Source organism: Camelina sativa, chromosome 18 (assembly GCF_030686135.1).
Source record: "Camelina sativa cultivar CO46 ecotype springtype chromosome 18, ASM3068613v1".
NCBI classification, from domain to species: domain Eukaryota; kingdom Viridiplantae; phylum Streptophyta; class Magnoliopsida; order Brassicales; family Brassicaceae; genus Camelina; species Camelina sativa.
This window is the reverse complement of record NC_141897.1, coordinates 6,683,178-6,706,749: the sequence shown is the minus strand read 5'-3', so window position 1 is coordinate 6,706,749 and position 23,572 is coordinate 6,683,178. Positions and strand designations below refer to the sequence as shown.

Sequence of the window (23,572 nt, the reverse complement as noted above, 5' to 3'; positions counted from 1 at the left end):
TGGAGGTGCTAGTCCTCGGATCCCTCCTAGCGGTCTGCTTCTCCCCATCCATGTGGGTGCATATGCCGAAGTGGGAGATGAGGCACAACTTGCCTTGTCTTGCATCTCCTTGATCTATCCTCCCATTACCTTCACTGAGCCAGTGAGGTCTTTTACCTTCTTGGCTAGGAACTTGTTCATCTTTTTTAGCCAGCCGATCCTCTTGTGAGCTTCCCTCACCCCAACAAGTTGCTTTTGAGAGCACACATACTCCTCAAAATCATACTCATCCAAGTTGTCTCCCTGTCCTTGCCCAGTCGTCTCTCTCTCTCCTGCCTCGGACTCCTCTTCCGGGTTGTGCAGCTCCTCCAAAGGTGGTGTGAAATCTATTTTATCCCCTAGCCATATTTTGGTGCACACGACGTTGGGCAAGATCATTTGGGTGGCTCCGGCAGTTGGATGGACAAACTTGAAGAGCAGCATGTTATTTGGCTTTTCATAAGCCAGGAACCTCGCCAATGTGAGGTAGTCGATGTCTAGCCATCTCCGCTCATGAACCACTCCCTTTAGGGGCACATCGCAAGCTAACAAAATTGGTGTGACCAATCCTCCTATGGAGATCTCTCTAGCTCCATCTCGGCTCTCAGATTTCATTGCCCAAGACTTAAGGTAGAGGAACTGATCGAGCAGCACAAAGACCATGCTAGTATCTACAACATCTCCTCCTAGTGGTGTACCATCCCTAGCATTGTCTAAGACTCCACACAAGGCAATATCTAGCAGCTGGAGCTCATGATCGTTCACATTCCCAGTCTCCTTCCTAGCGAATAAGGTACAAGCTAGAGACTTGTGAAAGTACCTCAAAACAGGGATCCTTATTTGAGCAGATTTGGAGCTTGTAGACTTGTAGGGAAGCTTGTCTCCTATTGTCAACCATAGGGACTTCATCTCCTCCTTTCTCACCTCCATGTTCTCTCCACTCCCAGTCTTGAAACCATACAGCTTCTCCATCTCCTTGTAGGTGAGTCAGTATTCCTTGTTGCGCACGGAGAAGGTGATGAACCCAATCCCCCATCGAGTAGTAGGGTCGGGTGGTCCTCAAAGAAGTGTAACCGCAGTGTCGATAGGAAGTGTACCATCTCCTCCTCATAAGCCTCGAGGTTGGTTCGCATCATCTGGCCCAGGTGGAACATGTCGAACAAGAACTCGACATCTCTATCGATTCCCAATTGCTTCATTGTTTCTTGGTGGGGATAGCGGGTACCAACAAAGTTCATCATGCGGAGGACCTTGAAGAGCTTGGCTGGAGTCTCCACCTCTTTCTGCTTCAGTCTCCGTGAAGCTAGGCGTGTGCATTCTCTCTGCTCCTCCTCTCGGTCACGGCTCTCTTCCTCCGTGTCTTGATCTTCCTCTTCTGCTGCTCTCTCAACCACCTTCTCAGCCTTTTCAGAAGCTGGTCTCTTCCCCCTCGCAACTGCAGATCTGCTTCTCAACCTAGATGATTGGATCTCCTCCGATTCTCCTCCTTCTGCATCTGGATCGACCTCCATTGGGTCAGTAACAGTTTGCTCGGACGTAGACAGGTCTCTACGTCAAGGAGATCAGCAGATTGCAACAGCTACTGGGTCGAGAGAGAGAACTCGGGTATCTACCCGATCGGATGCTCGAGTATCTGCTCGGGTGGTTGATAGGGTTGAGCATCGGGTTGGGGATGTGAAACATCCAACCAACTGTTGAGAATGTGGAACGTTATCCCTTCCTTGTGAATCGCAAACTTTGGCGGCATCTCCTCCGGTTCTAGCAGCGGCGGAGGTTGATCTGCTTCCCTTCTTTTGGTAAGTCTTCATCTTAGGTGCCATTGGCAGGATCCTTAAAGAGAAAGAAAAGCTAAACTCGAGATCAATAGGGTTAGTTCCCGAAAATCTTAGAACACTCGAGTTTGAGAGAGAGAAGAAGTAAGAAGAAAGAAGTTTAAAAGTTTTTAACACTTATCGGTTTTGTCTTGGAGAAAAGAGAGTACTCTTTAAATAGAAGTGGCTGCCTCTAAGGTTTTCAACTTGGGCTTCGCCGAGAGTGGGCTTGGGCTATGGAATTCGGACTCCACACGCCACCCGAGTGGGAACACGATCAGGCGCGTCTAGTACGGATTCGGGTAGAGCCTCGGGTTCCCCAAAATTTCCTTTTTCCTTTTATTCTCTTCTTTTTTTTTCTTTATAAATGTAAATATGCAAAAATAGAAAATAAGATAAAATGAATAAATAAGAATTAAAACAAAATAAAAGATACTTTTGGGACTTTCTCCCAAGTGAGCTTGTTTTAAGTCACTAAGCTTGAATATTTATGCTCCTTAAGTATGGGTTTTAGGAGGGAGAGGTTTTGGAATCCTTTCCACTAGGATAGACTGGTTCAACCAATCTTCCTGGTCTTGTCCTGGTTCCACAGCAAATGTAGTGTAGACTTCTTTAAGATGCTTGATTCTTCTTTGCTTTGTCTTGGTGGAAAAGACTTGACTATCAGTAGTTGGCCTTTTAATTCCTTTCTTGACGCCAAACTCCATCTTGAAATGCTCCCCATGCTCAATTCTGATCTTTCCTTGTTTCACATCAATCACTGCTCCTACTGTTGCTAAGAATGGTCTCCTTAGGATCAGTGGATCGTTTGGTTCCTTATCCATATCAAGGATAATAAAATCAGTAGGAACTTCCACTCTTCCAACCCTGAGAGGCAAGTTTTCCAGGATACCAATCAGATGTCTGATTGTTTTATCAGTTAGAACCAAATACAGACTACTGGGTTTAAAACTGTTGAACCCCATCTTGTTAGCAACTGATAGCGGCATGATGCTGACTGAAGCTCCCAGATCGCACAAGCAATTGTTGAAAATCCTAAGGCCTATTGAACATGGGAGAGTGGAAGAACCAGGATCCTCCAATTTTTCCTCAATTCATAGTTCAGGATCAAAACATACCCCACTCCTCAGAATTGCATTACCATTCTCCTTGACAGCTTCTTTAACCTCAATCTCCAGCTAAGTTGTCTCTTTGATGATCTTCTCTCGAAGTTCGTGTGGTGGCAAGAGCTCGGGAGTGTCATCGGGTACAGCCTTGGGTGGTTCTTCGTTTTGTGATTCTCGAACTAGTGCTCGATCATCAACTCGATCAGTCCCATCGGGTAAAGGCTCGGATTCGTACTCGGATATGTAGTACTGGTACTCATTCATGCCATAATGATCTGTAGCCTCACCATCTTGAACATCACTGTCCTCAGTGAGGTAGTCATCAACAAGAAAGATGGCTTAGGCGGTTGCATAGTCCTTTGGGTTCTGAACAGCTTTACCTGGAAGCTGGTTGATCTTTGGAGGTGGTTGATTGGTGTGGTGGCCTTCTAGCTATTGCAGCATAGTATTGAGAGAATCATACTTAGCTGTCAGGTCATTTACCCAGAATCGATCTTGTTGCTCTTCTCCGCGAATCGTTTGGCATTGTCAATTGCAGCAGATGCTTGACTCTGTATCATTTGCTGAATGAGTCTGCGTAGATCAGCGTCTTGGGATTGGTTCTGCGGGCCTTGTTGTGGGTGGAATCTAGGTGGTCCAATTGGTTGGTGGTAGTTGCCTGATTACTGCTGCTTAGGAGCATAGCCTTGATTGTATTGAACAAAAGGCTTTTGCTGACCTTGGTTCCCTTGTACTGTGGATGGGTAAACTTGGTCTGGAGGGTTAGCAACGTTGGGGTTATGGTAGGATAGATTTGGGTTTGGTTTGTAGTTGTTGTACCCCTTGTTGTAACCTCCTTGGTTGTTGATGTAGTTCACATCCTCAAGTTGAGCATTCTCCCCATCTTGTTGCAGAAATTGCTCTTCCTCTGAGATGACATGGATCTGCTGCTGCTGCTGATTAAGGAGTTTATCCAGCTTGTCATTGAGGGCTTTCATGTCCCTCTTGTACTTGGCATCATCCTCGCTACTAGATTGCACAGAGCCATCATATTCCTCATTGTAATGGCCATCAGATTGAGCTAAGTTCTCCACTAGATCCCAACCTTCATTGACATCCTTATTGAGGAAGTTTCCATTGCTTGCGGTGTCCAGCAACATCCGTATCTTAGGGAACACACCTCGGTATAGTGTACTTAGCAATGAAGCATTGCTGAATCCATGATGAGGGCATCTGCTTGTGTATCCCTTGAAACGTTCCCAAGCTTCACTGAACGTTTCATTGTTCTTCTGAACAAAGCTGGAAATGTCATTTCTCAGCCTTGCGGTTCTGGAGTTGGAGAAGAATTTAGCTAGAAACGCCTTCTTGCACGCTTCCCAGGTGGTGATGGACTCCTTGGGGAGTGATTTCTCCCAGATGTGTGCCTTGTCTCCCAAAGAGAATGGAAAAAGCTGGAGTTTGAATCCATCTTCACTAACTCCATTAATCTTAGTTAGGCTACAGAGCCTATCAAACTCATCTAGATGGTCCAATGGGTCCTCCATTGGCAATCCATGAAACTTATTGCTTTGTATCATCTGGATGAGACTACTCTTGATCTCAAAGTTGTTGTTCTGGACTGCTGGTGGTACAATTCCATGTCTTTGAGTGTGAGTAGATGGAGCATCTCCTGCTCCTATGTTGGTCCTCTATTGAGGAGCCGGTGGACCATTCTAATTATTCATTTCCTCCTCAATTGTTGGTGGTTGCGGTTGATGGACTTGTTGTTGACGTACCAGCCGAGGTCTGTCAATGTTATCGATGAAATGACTCAATTTTTTGCTACCTTTGGACCGTGTTTGCATGCACAAACAGTTGACCGAGTGAGTACACGAGGGTCAACTCAATTCAGGTGATCGAGGGACGGGTCGGGTGGGTACTCGGGTTGTACCTGAAATGTAAAACAAACAAACACGAAAGGAAACAAGTCAGTTCCAAGTTGTAATTTTTGTGAGACACAGCTCTCTGCGGTGATCGTTTTAGATCCACGGAGACCTGATACATGTCATCTTTTCTTCGTTTTCTTCTCTCTCTCTCGACAAAATCAAAACGAGAGAAACACAAAATTGATTCGACGGAATAGCTCTTGCCTCGTCGTCTTCTTCTTCCTGCAACTGTATTCATCGATATCGGTTGATGAATACAGTGGTGAAAGAGATCTTGCCTCGTCATCTTCTAAATCGATTCCACGTAAGTCTTCGATTCAGTTTGTGTTTAGGATTCTCGATTGGGTTGTATCATTTGTGTTTGGGATTCTCGATTGGGTTATTTGATATTTCATAAATATTGTTGTATCGTTTAAACTTGGTTACAATTTGCGATATGTGGTACAAGAAAGACTACAAAATCAAAACATCGAAGTTCTGTTTTGGGTACTTCTCTTCTCTTTCTTCTTCTATCTCTGTTTGTTTTTCTAGGATTCCGGATAGGTTTTTTTGTGCAGTTTCTGCTGGTTTTAATTGAATTAGTGATATGGATATATTGGTAGCTATAGTGAATTAGTTGTTCACTATAATGATTTAGAAAGATTTGGTTAAACGAGTTTTAGGTTGGTTTTATTGGATATGAATAACTATGGAAGATTTATCTTGAATAGCTCATTTGATTTGTGAATTCCACTAAATCTGGGCATTTGCAAATTCACAATTTGAAGTCGTTAGAGATTCAGGGTTGCAAAGGTTGTAACTTTATGTATACATGGTGAAATTTACGGGTTATAGAAGAGATGCATCCGTTTATTGTAAATTGGACTATTAGGATCAGTGATTTTAGGGTTTATTGGGGTTGAAAGTTGAAGTTTTTATATGTTCTACTTAGAGAAGAGTTTCTAGATACAATCTTGTTCTCTTGGATGATAGTTTATAAGCATAGGTGTGATTGGTTTTTTGGTCTTATTTGTGTGCAGACTTAGTTAGTCCTGTAGATGTTGGGCTTTAAGAGGAAGCTTGTGTTATCGTTCAGTTCATGTTATAGATGGTTTCTATGATGATGGTTGGTAACTTAGGCAACCTTGCCCTCTGATAGTAGGATTTTCACCCATGGTATCAATTCCCTATGCAGTTGTAGTACAAAGGGTTATCAATCCAAATGGTTGTTATGCTAGCAGATGAGATATGTTCAGAACTATGCAAGTCAAGCCAAGCAATCAATGGGTTTGGTCTAACAATCCTAAAATGATTAAAAGAAAATAAACAAGAACCACACGACCTAAGTACTTGATGCAAGCATTCGAGTATAGGATCAGGTGGGGTGATTGAGTAAGAAAGATGAGTATGAACAGCTCGAAGGTGTACTCGAAGCAGGTGATCGTGTACCTGTTCGGGTAAGGGATCGAGTTGTGAATGAAAATGTAAACAATCTAAATACGAAAGCTCCTAAGGATGGGGTACTCGACTCCTAAGTGTTCCTAACCAGTATGGATGTCCTACATGCCTCAAGCAATGAATCTCTAAAATCTTGTTAAAACACTCTCGTGATAGAAACAATCAACCTTAATCACTTCCCTTCCCAACTCTTGTTTGAGACACATGACCAAGCAGGCAATACAAACCGATTCATTATTGTCAATAAACCCCTTACTCATCTAATCTCTTACGCTTAGTGAGTAAATCTCTAGCATTGATTGATTCAAGCATTTCATCTACACCTCTTGATGGTAAAACACCCTAGATCTAATCTCAAACCTCTCGGTCTGTTGATAGCATTAACCGATCAAGAAGAAAAAATCGTATATCCCATCCCTAGAAACTTTACTACACTACTCAGATCTCATGGAAAGAAGCACAAAAACATAGACAAATGAAAATTGCATTGTATTTAAAATATAGTAGAGTAGAAGAGAGTAAAATCAAGAAAACGCTCAAGATCTCTCTCATAAGCTCTCGCTCTCTTGTTTGAGTGTCTGCGGCATGCTTGGGCGAGAGGAAGAAGAGGGGGGTTTATATATGGAAACCCATTAACCCTAGCTTCCCAGTCCTGCCCGAGGGTTTGCTTGATGAAGTGCTCGAGGATGAGCTCGGGTTGTCCTTCGGATAGGTCCTCGGATTGTTCTTCCTGCTATTGGATCCTCTTCCATCGGGTTGGTGTTCGGACTGTTCTTCCTGCTCAATAGCTCCTTCGGGTACATGCTTGGATTTGACCTTGTTTCTCCCCATTTTAGGCTCTTAAGCACATGTTTTCATCCAAAATATGCAAATGCAAGAATGCAACACCCTAAATGGCCTAAATGTGGATTCCTACAAGAAATGACCTAAAAAGGCTAAGGTTAGGGTAAAAACAATGCAAAATATTGACAAAAAGGGATGCTTAAAACATTTAAATTAGAGAGTTATCACCTCGCTAGCGCCTCTCTCGCTTCTTCCTTCTGCAACGTCACTGGCTTCAGCTTCCTTGTATGTTTTCTCTCTTCCTTCTTAATTGATTACACTTAATTTGCCTCTCTGTTTAATTTTGGAATGATTTGTTAATTACTTTTTTTTGCTTGTGTTTTTGTTAGATAGGATTGTCATGTGCCTATGATACTTTGAACGGTCAAGCTTTTGGAGCTAAGCTATATCGGAAACTAGGTGTTCAGACTTACACATCCATGTTTTGTCTTGCTTTGGTGTGTATCCCTCTTTCTCTCGTTTCGCTCAACATGGAAAAGCTTCTTGTGTTCCTGGACAAGACCCTGCTATTACACATGAAGCCGGGAGATAAACTGCCTGGCTTATCCCTGGTTCGACAATGTATTCAATACCACTAGCGATCGTGGCTGCAGCAAGGTTAGAGCTTTAGTCACCAATATGCAGTACATACTTGGTCTTCATGGCAATTATGTATCATATAGTTTCATGTTCATAAGCGGATGGTATTTTGTGTAGTACATGAATCTCAAATGAGTTAGGTGCTGGGAATATGGCTCCATTGGTCTCTATTTCTCTCATAATGGACGCTCTACAAGGGGTTCTGTCAGGTCCGAGACTTCTCCTTTTTTCTTTACTCAAGCACAAGTTATTGTCGGATTTTAGTTTCTTCTCCTCAACATGCTGCAAAAAAGATCAAAGTCTTCATGTCTATTCTTGTTGTGTGTTTTAGTCCTGCATGTATAAAAGTGTGATGGTTTGCAGGTATTGCAAAGGGATGTGGATGGCATCATATAGGGGCTTACGTGAAATTAGGAGCTTTCTATCTCTCGGGGACACCCATAGCTGCATGTTTAGCCTTCTGGTTTGATCTGAAAGGTGTTGGCCTTTGGATCGGAATCCAATCTTCCCGTTATACAACGTGCAAAGTTTTCTTCTATCAAGAGAGCTGTTGTTTTAGTTTTATGAATATTCAAATAGAATGCAATAGAGGAATTCTAGACATGGTTCAATCTTATGTTTCTAACTACTCAACTAACATCAAAGTACTATTAACTTGGGCATTAATCCTAGTTTAGTGAATTCAAACAAGTTAACAAGGCTAAACTCATCATAGATCCCTAATGCAAATTATGAAACAATCCTATATGAAACATGCTAAATAAGATCCTAATATGCAATGCAAACTACATGAACTATGCTTTAGATAAAATGCAAGTATTAACATGATAATTCTAAAAATTTGAACTAAGAAAATAGAAAACAATGTCAAATGTCATCTCACACTCTCCCCCAAACTTAATTACACAGTCCCTTATGTAAGAAAAATTTGAAAGAGGATTCAAGACTCAAAATAAAACAAAACAACAAATGAAATGGTATTTACAATGAAATGGTGATTGTGGTACCTTATGGATTGTGGAAGAAGTTCTCTACAGCATCACTCATGCTGTCATAGGTGTAGTTGGGGTCTTGACTTTGACTTGGAGATGGTGAAGCAGGGTACTCGACTATGGCCATCGATTGTGACTCGATCGAGTGCTTGGTCGAGTGCTGATTCGAGTTGGCTGGTCAAGTGGCCTATTGTGGGAAGAATGGCTGACCTTGTTGCTCATAGTATTGTTGCAAAAGGACTGGGTCCATGAAGTACTGAGGTGGAAAGGGTGGGTAAACTTGACCATAGGGATAGGGTGGATAACCTGTTGGAGCTGGGAAGCCATAAGGAGGTCTGGGCAGGTACTCGATCGAGTACATCGGAGGTGCTCGGTCGAGTGGGTTCTCGAGTGCACCGGTCAAGTTCTAGGTCGAGTGCCTTCCCCAGTTTCTCTTGGATTATATGGCACCTTTTGGAGCTCAGGGAAACTGGCAGCTACAAGCTTAGCAGCTTCTCGGCGAGCAGCAGCTCTCTCTTGTGAAGTCATTTCAAAAGAAACTTGGAAGAACAAACTCAAAACCCAAATTAATAAGTTAGTAAACCAAAAGGATTGAAAGAACTGAACTTTGAGCTTTTAAAAGAGGTTTCTATCAAGAATCTGAAATGTTTATGCAAATGAGAGATTGTGTGGTGCTTATGCTTGAATGCATGCTCTTATAAAGGAGTGGAGGGTACAAGGGAACAAGATGGAGCGTTTTTACCATTTGATTTTAAAATTGGAATCTTTGACTCACTTTGGCGCATGCTCGACCCCACCACTCGACCCCACTTGGTCGAGTGCCTTGCCAAAATTTGAATTTTGAAGTTATCTCTCCCTCCAATCGATCGAGCAAATAGAATTTGAACCGAGTGTACTTGGGCTTGTAGTCACTCGATCGAGTACCTCTTGTGGGCTTGTAGTCACTCGATCGAGTACCTCTTGTGGGCTGGTAGAGTATCCTCAAAAATCCATTTCCTTAAGTCCAATCCTTCTCAAACCTATCTATACTCTCTAATAAAGGCCTGTCCAACACAATCATGAAAGAAAAATATCAAAACTACAAGGAAAATCAAACTTATGTACAATGATACCTTAGGGACTTCCTCCCTAGTGAGCTTATTTAAAGTCACTAAGCTTGACTTTTAATGCCTTTTAGGCTTGGTTTGAAGACCAAGGAGGTGATGAGATCCTCCCTGTTGTAACTTGATCACTGTGAAGCGTATTCTTGATCACTTCACCCTTTAAACTTGAACCTTGTTTCTACTTAAGCTTGAACCTTGGCCTTGCTTTCTTCAAAGACCTCTTGTTGAACTGAACTTGAAGATCCTGCACCAAGCTAGTCAACTCTTGAACTGAAGTCTTTAGTCCTTGAACAGCTTCTTCATTGTTTGGAACCTTGATCTTAGAATCCTTGTCTTCCTTTACTGGTTCAGTATCATCTGTATCCTCTATGGCAAAAGGTTGGCCTCCAATGGTGGGTTGGTTTGTTGCATTCATGATGTCAAACCTCATAGTCAACCCATTAGCAATTTCCAGGCTGATTATACCTTTTCTAACATCTATCATTGCTCCAGTTGTGGCCTAGAATGGCCTTCCAAGGATAATAGGATCATCAAGCTCTTGTTCCATATCAAGGATGATGAAGTCAGTTGGTATCCTTGCTTTAGCTATCTTCACTGGAAAGCTTTCCAGTTTACCAATCACATCTCTTCTAGAGCCATCAGCAAGACTAATGTAGAGGTTGCTTGGCTTGAACTCTTCATAACCCAGCTTTTGTGCTATAGAGAAGGGCATAACACTCACAGAGGCTCCAAGGTCACATAAACACTTGTTGATGTTCACACTTGTTGTCGTTGTAGTATAGTGGTAAGTATTTCCGCCTGTCACGCGGGTGACCCGGGTTCGATCCCCGGCAATGGCGCCAAATTGAAACATGTCTTTTTCTTTGGTTTTGAATACTTATGAATGTATGAATGATGCAATCAGACAACATACACAAGCTAAGACCAAAGATATATGATCAGGTGGAATGCAAGAGGTTTCAGTTACTCTTATGCAGTTGCAGTATAAGAGATGTCAATCCATAATGAGTATGATGCAAGCAGTCAGGATGTGAAAAACACTTATCTAAGTTAAGCCAAATATGAAAATGGTTTTGATGTAATAGTTGATGACAGAAATTTAAATGCAGAATGTAAAACTACTAAGATAACAGACTAAATGCAAGATAATAACTGAAACTAAGATGTGCAATGAAACAGGAATGAAACTAGAAAGATGCAGAACATAAAGCAAGAACTTGGAAGCGGACTCGAGCAAGCACTCGATCGTATGCTCGATCGAGTACAGTGTCGAGTGGGAAGCTACGAAGAACATAACCCAAACTTAATAATCAAACAGAGCAGGTTGAAAGTAAATCAAACAGAAAGCGGATGACAGTAATCAAATAGAGAAATCAATAAACACAGAAGGTCCTAGGGCTGGGTTCATTGGTTGGACTTGACTATACTAATCTAAACTGATCAACAAACCTCAATCAACAGTGAGCTATCTCCAGACAATGATCCTCTAATACTTGTTAATCCATTCTCATGACAATAACAATAAGGCTTAGATACTCCTAGATCTACTTCTCACTAACTATTGCATATAAAAGCAGGCCTAAAGATCCAGATCATCACATGTCAAAAACCACCCTATACAACCAATCTCTTGGGATAGGCACAGTAATCTCTAGCATTATTATTATCCAGATACTTAAACATTGGTATGATGCTAAGCAACCTTGGATCTGTTATTACCCTCTCAGATATAAGAACAGCATAGATAATGCCTAATCCATAAGAGATATTTAAACAATCAAGCTTGGTCAGTCTAAACTACCATAACTCTCATCTAGCATAATCCATCCCTAAGATCCTAACACACTACTCAGATGAACAACACATGATGAACAAAATCATTAACCCAGAAATCAATGAAACTTGCATGATTAGAAAGATAAGATGAAGATCTACAACTTTGTTCAAGGAAATAAACTTAGATTCTCAATACCCAAAAAGTTACAGAAGCAACAAGGTACAAAAATCTAGGAAAAAGCTTAAAAGTGGCTGATGATGTAAACACAAAAGCTAAAATCCCAAAAGAGTAAAAACTAGGTTTTTGTGATATTTTTCCTCTGTAAAGTGGCTTCGCAGCGGCCATAGAGTACAAGGGGTTTATATAGAAAAGTAGGGAAGCCCTAAAATGGCTACAAGACAAAATAGAGAGGCAGCTCAGTCAACTCGACCATGTGCTCGGTCGAGTGCATGGTTGAGTTAGGTCTTCTTCTGCTCCTTTCAGTCGGTCGAGTCCCTCTCAGCACATGGTTGAGTGTGGTAGTCGAGTGGACTTTCAGACCTTGATTCTCTTCTGCTCTAGCTCCTTTGTCTGCTTCTCTTGATGGCTCCACTCTCCCTCAGCACTTATTCATGCTCCATTGGGTCCTAAATCACCTGTTTATGCAAGAAACAATGCAATGCAATGCAAATCTACTCTAATGCATAAAAAGCCCTAAAACTACTCAATGATGACCTAACAAGCTAGTGAATCATGCAAAATGTGTAAATAAACTAAGGTAAAACAAGATAAAATATGTGAACATCAAGTATGCGTTGACTTTACAGATCTAAACAAAGCATGCCCAAAAGATAGCTTCCCACTCCCACACATAGATAGATTAGTCGAATCGACTTCATGCACGATTTGATGTCCTTCATGGATGCCTTTTCTGGTTATAACCAAATCCTCATGAATCCGGATGATCAGGAGAAAACAACATTCATTACGGACCGTGGAACTTATTGATATAAAGTAATGTCGTTCGGGCTAAAAAATGCAGGAGCAACATACCAACGCTTGGTAAATAAAATGTTCGAGAAACAGTTTGGGAATACCATAGAAGTTTATATCGATGAAATGTTTGTAAAATCTATAGAGTCGAGTTCGCACCTTGCAGATTTAAAGGATTGCTTTGGAATCCTTAATTAGTTAGGGATGAAGCTCAACCTTACAAAGTGTACTTTCACAGTCCCGTCAGGGGAATTCCTAGGATACATCATTACAGAGCGAGGGATCGAAGCGAACCCGAGACAAATTAACGCATTCCAATCCATGAGTTTGCCCAAGACTCTAAGAGAGGTGTAGCGTTTTACATACAACTACATTGATCTTAGTAAAATGTGCTTTAGATGCACGTGGTTCCAAGTTAATGCTAGATAAAAAGGATTTCGGGTATAGTTTTCCTTGCAACGGTCCAGGACGAGGTGGTACTTTTGATATATCTGCTTGGGACGCATTTTATTTGGCAGTTTTGTGGATGTTAAATACTATTGGATGGGTTACTTTTTATTGGCATTGGAAACACATCACATTATGGCAGGGTAATGTTTCACAGTTTAATGAATCTTCCACTTATTTGATGGGATGGTTAAAAGATTATATATGGTTAAATTCTTCACAACTTATCAATGGATATAACCCGTTTGGTATGAATAGTTTATCAGTCTGGGCATGGATGTTCTTATTTGGGCATCTTGTTTGGGCTACAATATTTATGTTCTTAATTTATTGGCTTGGTTATTGGCAGGAATTGATTGAAACTTTAGCATGGGCTCATAAACGCACACCTTTGGCAAATTTGATTCGCTGGAAAGCACTTCACGTGTGAACATGAACGAAAGCATTGCGGCACTTTATCGCTTCATCTCCCGATCGATAGACAAGTGTCTCCCTTTTTAGTAGCTACTCAAGAAGGGAGGAAAGCACTTCACGGGTGATAAGAAGTGTGACGACGCTTTTGGTACTCAAAAAGAGTATTTCTCCCACCGACCAGTGTTGGCAAAGCCCGACCTCGGAGAACCTCTCTTCCTGTTGTGACTGTTTTGGGAAGCGCAATAAGCAGGGTCTTAATTTGCGAGGAAATGGGCGAACAGTGGCCTATTATCTACATAAGAAAATCCTTCATGCGAGCTGAGTCTAGGTATCCAATGATGGAAAATTTGGCATTAGTCGTAGTCACATCTGCGAGGAAGTTGCGTCCATACTTTCAATCCCCTCAATTGTAGTACTGACAACACAACCGCTTCGCACTATCCTCCACAGTCCGAGCCAGTTGGGCATATTATCAAAATGACCTATTAAGTTAAGCGAGTATGATATTGAGTTCAGAACTCAAACATGTGCCAAGACACAAGTATTATCAGATATCCTCATTGAAGTACCGCTCGATGGGTCAGATGACAACGATGCTGAAATTCCTTGGACCATGCATGTGGATGGAGCATCTTCTAAGCTAGGGACAGGAGTTGGAGTCTGCCTCTGTTATCCCATGGACGAAGTAATCGAGCAATGATTTTGCCTCGGGTTTGACGCATCTAATAACGAAGCTGAGTACGAATCACTGTTGGCGAGCCTCCACCTCGCTGCAGGAATTGGCATAAAAAAACTCCGCGCTTTTTGTGATTCGTAGTTAATAGCGAACCAGTTTTCAGGGGAGTATGAGACTAAGGATTGCCGTATGGAGGCATAATTATTAATGACTAGCGAACTGGCAGCAAAATTTTGATAACTTTGAGCTCACGAAAATTCTGCGAGGTGAAAATTCTGCCGTAGATGCATTAGCATCATTAGCATCCACTTCGGACCCCACTATGACACGCATAACCCCGGTCGAAATCATTGAATATCCCAACATACGTTTTGAAACCTTTTACCTATGGAGACTTTGGTACCCATGCGCTAACTATGTAAATCGAAAATATCCGTAAAGGTGGGAAAGATAACAATATGGAAATCCTGAACTCTGAGACAGCGCCTGACCAGCCACCCAAGTTTCCCAAAGCACCAACTCCTTCCCGAGAGGATCTGTCTATGGTTCCAAGACATACGCCCACTGACACTGGAGGGGGGGGAGTAGGAGATTGGGGGAGCCCGATCTGGGCTTACTTGGGTAAAGGCGATCTTCCGGCCTACAAGTGGCTAGCCAAGAAAATTAATACTGTTAGTGCGCAATATTGCATATATAACGAGCACTTCTGCAATGGAGCATAACTGGCCCATATTTAACGTGCGTGGCTGGCAAGGAATCCATCACGTTAATGCGAACTGTCCATAACGGCGCTAATGGTAATCACTCCTGAGGTCGCACTCTGGCCTTCAAGATAAAAAAAAGCAAGGATATTTTTGGTCCACCATGCTCGCTGATTGTGAGAAACATGCATAAACTTGTGAGAAGTGCCAGAAGCATGCCCTGTTGATTCATCAGCAGATCGTGTTGTTGTCCTCGGTATCAGCACCATACCCTTTTATGAGATGGTCAATGGATATTATTGGACCCTTGCACAGTGGACCAGGGGGGTTCAGTATGTATTGGTACTTATTCATTACTTCTCCAAATAGGTGCATGCAGCGGCTTACGCAGCTATAATCCACATACAATTAAAGCAGTTTGTGTTGAAAAACATAATTTACCGGTACGACATTTCGTATTAAATCGTTACGGACAACGGTACACTGTTTATCTCTTGGCAGTTCGAGAGCTTATGTGCAGAATGGAAGATACGCCTTATTATAGAAGTTCCCAGCTGATATAGAAGTTCTAGGAGTTCTTACAACTTTAAACTCGGCCCGGGCTATGGAGAATGATGAGTTTTTACGGTACACATTGGACCTCATAAATGAGCGCCGCAATCAGGCTCAAGCTTTGATGCAAAACTACCAAAATGTCGTGGCTCTCTACTACAATTCCAAAGTTCGGGGAAGGCTGTTAGTTGGGGGGGACCTGGTCTTTCTGAAATTTCACGAGAACACCGTGGAGGAAAACACGGGAAAGCTCGGGATCAATTGGGAAGGTACAAAATCATCTGTAAAGTACAAAGCGGGTTTATCGTTTATAAGACTCTGACGGAAGTCCAGTCCAAAGATCATGGAACTCTCTACACCTTAAGCGTTTCTACAATTAGTTAGCTTCTTTGATTAACGTTGTACCAAACTATAGCTGGCTTGATCCTGAAAATGGTAGGTAGGCAACCCACTTCGGGTCCAGCTATTTATATTTAAAACTCAAAAAGGTTTTACGAACTTCATAACCAACGTGTTACTTTGCGAGTCTAATTTATTCTTTAAATCTGGAACCCGATTTCGTAAACCCGTTAAACCAAAGTCTTACTTTGTAAACTTATTAAACCAAAGTCCCACTTCGTAAATTATTAAACCAAAGTTTCACTTCGTAAATTATATAAACCGAAGTCTTACTTCGTAAACTTATTAAACCAAAGTCCCACTTCATAAATTATTAAACCAAAAAGTTTCACTTCGTAAATCATTAAGCCGAATCTCGACTTCGTGAAACTAGCTTCAAAATTTATCCTTAAAATTCGAAACCTTTTCTCACGTCGTGAATCATTAAACCGAAACAAGACTTCGTGAATCTAAATTCGTGGATTCATTTGAATAAGGTCCCATTTCGTAATTTCTTTAGTTTAACTTCGAAGTTATATTCAAACTAACGTCTCAGTTTAAAGGTTCGATTTGAAAGGTATATTTCCCGAGAGAATGAATCATGCAGTTCGAAGTGTGGAATAGAGAAGAGTAATCAAAAGGGTAACCCAGTGGATTCAAGCAAAAACAAAAGAAAATAAGAATAAAGCGTTTAGTTCGGGGCAGTCACCACGACCAAAAATCTCGTACCGAGTCTTAGAATGAACTATGGAAAACAATAAGAGGGTCCTTTTAGGACAGAACAACCCCTGGTTAAACTTGCGAAATAGTTTGGTCCGGAACGAGGTCAGGCTCAACTGCTCCTTCAGTAATTTACGGAGGTTTCAGAAGAAAGGGATCAAGCTGAGTCGTTTCAGGTGCTCCTACCTCCGAGGTGTTGTTAGCTTGGAAGATGTCCAGTTCTTGGTTTGACATTTGCTCAAGGTTAGTCCCAGATTTATCAATTGTGATACTCAGTGGAGGCTTATTGCATAGCAGCTTTGGAGGAGTGTCCGCCTAGAGATTAGAAAATGTTGAAAGATCAAAGTCACAAAGGTTTACCTTCGCGACCTCATTCTCACCTTTCTCTTCATCTGTTCGTAGGATCCCGATCTCAGCCTCAATGTCCTCGATCTCCCCCCTTGAGATCTCCTCAACCAGCATCGAGTTAGCCTTAATCTCAGCAGCTCAGCTTTTTGCTGGAGCGAGTCGTTCTCGTTCTTTGAAGTGCGTCTTCACGGAGAATCCGCCTTAGTGATTGTCGCACCTCTCTTCTGACCCTCTCGACCTCACAGCTGTTCCTGGCTTCCAGAAGCTGGTTGTAGAGCATAATTTCTCGCAGCTTGTTCTGTGCAGCCTTCTTGTTTTCAACCGCCTCGTAGTAGAGATCTCCCACTCTCTTCAGTTTTTCCCTTTGATCCTCATTGGAAAGAGGTTGATCAGTTTGGCCTCAGCTTTTTTCATCTGAACTTGAATCGTCTTTTCCACATATTTGGCATTCACTGATTCTAACCGAGCATACTCTGCCACAGATCAGTTGTTCCTCGTATGATGCCACAGAGTTGTTAAATTCGATCATCATCCTGCAAAAATGAAAGTTTAGTAAGTTTAAAAAAAACAAAACAAAACAAAAACCAGCAACGTGGATCACTTTGATACTGACCTCACCAACTTTGTCTGCGAACCGGAAGAAGTTCACACGGTTGATCTTGGACTTATCAGTGAAGGCCGAGAGAAGTTCACACTGTTGATCTTGGACTTATCAGTGAAGGCCTCCCAACTCCTTAGTAAGAGAGTCACCAGACTTGTTCTCAGATGGAGGTACCCCTTCTGTCGAACTGGATTTACCTCGCTCATCCCCTGAGGAACTAGTTCGAGCGCGGACCTTCTCACGAAAGGAGGAGGAAGTCTTGGATTCCTTCCTTTTCTTAAATTTCTTTTGGTGCCTCGAGCTACTTTCAGTTCGCTTACTACTAGCAGATGAGGCAGAAGCCTCTTTTTCCTTGGATTTGTCAGTTGAATCTGTGATGACAATTAAGGGAGATTAGGATGATTCAGTGGTGGGAGCAAGAATTTTGCTCACCTCGGGAGCTGGAGAGTCGACATTTTTTCTTTTGGGGGAATGCGAGCTTTACCCTCGGCAAGCACAACAAACATCAACATTTTCACCTCCCTCTCAGCGACCTCGAGCTCCTTCTTGAAAGCCCTTTCCTCCCTATAACCCATGGAGGAAGTTTCATAACTCGTGGGGGAGAAGAGCGAATGTATGAACGATTTCTGAGCCTCACCCCAAACTCCCTAATGCATTCACACGAAAAGGAGTCCCATACAATTTAACCGTTGCAATATCGCGTGAAGTACTCCGCGGAGGTAGGGGAGAGCTGACCTCGCTCGAAGTGAGCTGAAACAGAAAGAAAAGATTGGTTGAAACAAAAAGAAGACAAACTCGTATATTAAATGAGGTGCTCTACTCTACCAATTTTTGAAGCCCACTTCGGAACGAATAAACCCTTGAGATTTCTAAAGGTGAGCTCGTAAACAGGAAAAAAGAAAATAATTGCACCACTTTTCACCTTCTCGGGAAGGTCGTCAAAGAACTTGAGTCCTGAGAGAGGGCAGACGGAAAGTGTGCCTTTAGTTTGCTCAGCCTTCACGGTGTAACTGTGAAGGAAGTCCGCAAGAGACATGAGGTAACCTTGTTCCTTCGCCAAAGTCTGAAGACAAAGAGTGGTCCGTACAAAGTTCTGACACATCTATGGAAGTGTGAACCCGAGCTCAAACATCATCCGCATGATGAGTTCTGGGAGTGGGAAGGATAACCCACACGCTAAGAAAAACTTCTCAAAGTCATAGCAGTAACCCGGAGGAGGATTTTCCGGGGACTTGTGAGCCTCCGGGAACCAGATTTCGATCTCGGGGGGAATCCCACAGGATCCCCTGATCTCGGCCGCGTCCTTCTCAAAGAGAGTAGACGGAGGGTGAGGATCAAAAACCCCAAGGATGAGCGGTTTAGCAGTTTTACTAGGGGTAGACTTCGAAGGCGACATGGTTCTTTAATAGAAATGGTAGTAATCGACTAAGAAAACCGGTTATTTCTCGGGCGATAACAGAAGAAGCGGACAATAGCAAAGAAATTAAAAAGCAGAGTTCTGAAGAAAAGGCCGAGGAAATCCTACCTTTATAAGCCGAGAAGAGGTGGGGGAGAGCAATGATGACCTAGAGAAACAAAAGGTTGAGGTTCCCCCCCCCCTTCCCCTTTTATAGTTGATTAGACGGACGGGTGGGACCCTTGACTTGTTCGGGAAGGCAAATCTCACGATTAAATCATGGGATTTGAAAAGATTCGGAGTATATTTAGTTTCCCGATGTAAGCAGAGGCAGAACAAAAGTCCAACGAACTTGTCATTTTCGAGAGACTTGGGGGGTAACTGTTGCTTCTGCGGTAAATCACCTCGTTTTGAGGAGTGTTCCCAAGGTAAACAGTTCAGGCAAGAATGAAAAGATGGCCCGGTCCATTAGAACAAGAAGATCCAAGTAAGGGAAGCGAGTAGGAACCACGTAGAACTAGAAAATAATGCTTAAATCACATTGGAGCTCGGAGAAGTAGTCAAAGATTTTGTCGGCCTGTCAGCCATATATAACATGCATGATTGACGGAGTAAATTGATTTCGCATTAATAAACTCGTAGTAGTATAAGTAAAAAAAATAAAAAGATTGTAAGGGGATCGAAATTTTTTTGGGCAATAAGAACTTTCTACTACTTCTCGCATTGTAATAAAAATAATAGAGTTGAACAGTTTGGAACTAAGACGGCGATAAGCTCTTCCGTCTCAAAATCACTCTAAAAAGAAGAGCACTTTCTCCCATCTCACAATGGCTAAAATACTTTTATCAAAACAAAATCGATCTAACAAAACCCAATTTGAAATGAAAATATTATTTGGGTTTTGGATATAACCAACCGGTGTTTATCCAAACCTTATCAAAATCTAGAAATGCTCTAATGGATCTTATACTTCTAAATTCGAAAAACCAAAACCCTAAAGTACCTTACCCGAACGATACCCAAACGCTCGTTTCGTCAATAACCTCTTTTAACCGAAGAAATAAAACTACTCACATATGGGAACAAAACTATGAATAAAATCATAAGATAATGCAAAAAAAAAAAAGATTCAAAATAGCAAAAGGCATTTAGAGAAACTTCTCTCAAAGTTACGGAAGAAATCGTCTCTCCAAAAACGATAAAGATAGGAATAACAATGAAGAACAAGTGAAGATCTTCACAGTGAACAACTCTCTCCTTCAAACTGATGGCTTTAGTGTGAAAAACTGTTGTAGAAGCTTTAAGAGACGTCTCTCTTGATTAGGGGGTTAGTCTTATGTATTTTGTAAGGTCTCGGATCTTCAAAACTAGGTTTTAGGGCTTTTTAGGTCGAAAACGATGAAGGGACATTGTTTTGAGTAAGTGACGGCAGAGGAAAGGCTGGTTGCGGCACCGGGACATGAAGGCGTGCTGGAGAACAGCTTGGCCAAGAAAAGAAGGCTTATGGGCGCGGTCGAAGTGTTTGAGTGCAGCTTGCTTCACTACAGGTGAGACTGGAAAAATTCCCCTCTAAACGGACATAAATTTTGTTTGGCTTTGAATCTTGATCTGATGATATTTTGAGGTGAAAGATGGTTTTTCTAGCTTTCCAACGAAAGCAAGAAAGTCCGATTGGTGTTCGAGAAGCTCTTCAATGGATGTCAAACTTGTGATGCAACAAAATGTTTTAAAACTAAATTTTTGTTAATTGTGTATTTTCTTCCTAAATTTATGTAAAGAATTTTGAAACTATAAATAGTCGAAAATGCTTTTGAAAATACTTATAATGTTTTAAATCTTTACTAAAAGAGCTTACAAATAACATCATGAAAGTAAGCGAAAATACAATATTAATAATAATCAAATTCTTTAATAAACAAATAGTTAGATATCTAAAATCAATTCAAAAACAAATTCTATTGACAAATTTGCATATCTTCCTCCTCTCCTCAACTCCCTTTATCTCTTTTTCTCCAAACTTTACAAACGATAATTTCGCGTGTTGGTATTAAAGTTAAGAGTGATTAAAAAATCAGTCTGTTGTAGGCAAACTTGCCTCAAACATTGGGGAGTATCGGTAATAAAAATCTAAACATGTAAACAATTGTTTTGGGCCTTACGACTGTGTGCTCAACTGCTCATCTGCAGCAGATGTACTAACCGACACTAATTGTAAAGAGCGTTAATCAATAAAATGGAAAATAAATTTAACTAAACTGTTATTATGTAATGAAATTTTTGTAATTATTCTTTGTCTTCATGTTCACTCTGCTTTATTGGTATAAGAAACAGTTAATTTTTTTTGTAAAAACTGTAAATTATTTTAGTCATTAGCCTATATCTTTTTTTTTTGTCGATCCATTAGCCTATATCTTTGCATCAGTTTTAGCAATCTCCCTTTATTTAACTGAAATTTCTTTGTTAGAAAAAATAACCTCTTCGTCAAGTGTGCTATCTTCTTTAACTTTTTTTTTAATCGATTGGACTTCTCCCGCACCTCTACTCCCTAGAACATGATTAGTTTGTTAGTACAAATATTTTATACTAGCTCTCGAGATAAAGTACTTTTGGCAAGCAGAAAAAGAGGAAAACAAAGTAAAGTGAAATTTTGACATTCCATTTCACCAGTCATAGAAAAGCAAATCAACGTCCTTAGCTTTGAAATTCTATTTTACCGGCCCAAAATCCATATGGCCATACAACCGCAAACATAATATAATCAGTTTGTGTCCATTAGTTAAAGACAAATGGCCATACGACTGATAGCATATATCTTTTCATTAATAACTAAAGGAGAAAAACTAGAATGACGTTAATTAATAGTTTAATTACTAAATTAATTTATAAAATGCAAGAGTTAGATGAATTATTTTATTATCTAAAATATTTCTTTTTGCTTTGTTAGAAAAAAAGTCAAATTTACTTTTCCATCAATTAAAAAAAAAAAAATATATTTTCAAAAGTACGTCAAACTAGTTGTGACAGATTTGTTTGTGTATGACAAATTTATTTTTGCATGACATATTTTTTTTGTGATAAACTTATTTTGAACGACATAATTTTTAACGATAATTACGACATATTTATAATTATTGGCAGATATATTATTCATGACAGACTTTCATAATATATGATAGATTTGATATAATTTCTAGCAGATTTATATTTTACAATTGTTTCGAGTTAATATTCTTCATAAAAAATCTGTCGTAAAGTGACATATTTTTTTACAAAAAATAATTACTAGTTTGATGTCTAGTGCTAACAGATTTGTTTTAGGTTATGACAGATTTTTTAATTTAAACAAAAATATGTCGTTTGATAACAGAATTATTAACGTTTTTAAAAAATTGCTAAAGTGACCTACGTGAAGACCATATGTTATGACAAATTTATTTACGTTATGACAGAATTTATTTTTACTTCCAAAAATCTGGTGTTTGATAACAGATTTATTAGGTGTACAATGTAAATATAGTGACAACATATTTGTTTTAAATAACTATATGAAATATTTTGTATAAGTAATGAACACACACGTGACAGCTAGAAAAACATTGAAACGATATTATACAAAGCTATTACGAATACACTATGACGTTCAAGTAAATAACAAAAAAAAGCCAACTATGATGTAAAGCATTTTGGAGTTTCATCTATAAGATGATAGCCAATTACGAGTATTAGGGACGTAACAAATTTATTTGTTAGTCTGTTATACATATCTTTTTGTGTAGTTTTGAAATACTTATGAATGTATGAATAATGCAATCAGACAACAGACACAAGCTAAAACCAAAGATATATAATAAGGTTAAATGGAAGAGGTTTCAATTTCTCTTATGCAGTTGCAGTATAAGATATGTCAATCCATAATGAGTATGATGCAAGCAGTCAATATGTAGACACTTATCTAAGTTAAGCCAAATATGAAATGATTCTGGTGTAACTGTTTGATGACAAAAATGTAAATGCAGAATGTAAAACTACTAAGATGACGGTTTAAATGCAAGGTAATAACTGACACTAAGATATGCAATGAAAGAGGAATGTAACTAGAAGGATGCAGGTCATAAAGCAAGAACTGGGAAACGGACTCGAGGAGGCACTCGATCGTATGCTCGATCGAGTACTAGGTCGAGTGGGAAGCTACGAAGAACAAAAGTAGAACTTAACAATCAAACAGAGCTGGTTGAAAGTAAATCAAACAGAAAGCGGGTAACAATAATCAACTAGAGAAATCAATAAACACATAAGGTCCTAGGGATAGATTCATGGGCTGGACTTGAGCTATACTAATCTAAACTGACCACCAAACCTCAATCAACAGTGAGCTATCTCTAGACAATGATCTTTCAATACTTGTTAATCCATTCTCATGACAATAACAATCAAGCTTAGATACTCCTAGATCTAGTTCTCACTAACTATTGCATATAAAAGCAGGCATAAAGATCCAGATCATCACATGTCAAAAACCTTCCTACACAACCAATCTCTTGGGATAGGAGCAGTAATCTCTAGCATTAGTATTATCCAGATACTTAAACATTGGTATGATGCTAAACAACCTTGGATTTGTTCTTACCCTCTCAGATATAAGAACAGCATAGAGCATGCCTAATCGAGAAGAGATATTTAAACAATCAAGCTTGGTCAGTCTAAACTAACATAACTCTCATCCAGCCTAATTCATCCCTAAGATCCTAACACACTACTCAGATTAACAACACATGATGAACAAAATCATAAACCCAG

General features: G+C 40.4%; 2 non-coding genes across 2 annotated transcripts; both read left to right on the top strand.

Moving 5' to 3' along the window:
- Positions 1 to 4,129: 4,129 nt before the first annotated feature.
- Positions 4,130 to 4,236, top strand: LOC147921623 (small nucleolar RNA R71). The gene has a single exon (XR_015589847.1). It is a non-coding gene; the product is annotated as a small nucleolar RNA R71 (small nucleolar RNA).
- Positions 4,237 to 10,560: 6,324 nt separating this feature from the next.
- TRNAD-GUC (transfer RNA aspartic acid (anticodon GUC)) lies at positions 10,561 to 10,632 on the top strand. Its single transcript has one exon. It is a non-coding gene; the product is annotated as a tRNA-Asp (tRNA).
- Positions 10,633 to 23,572: the final 12,940 nt, after the last annotated feature.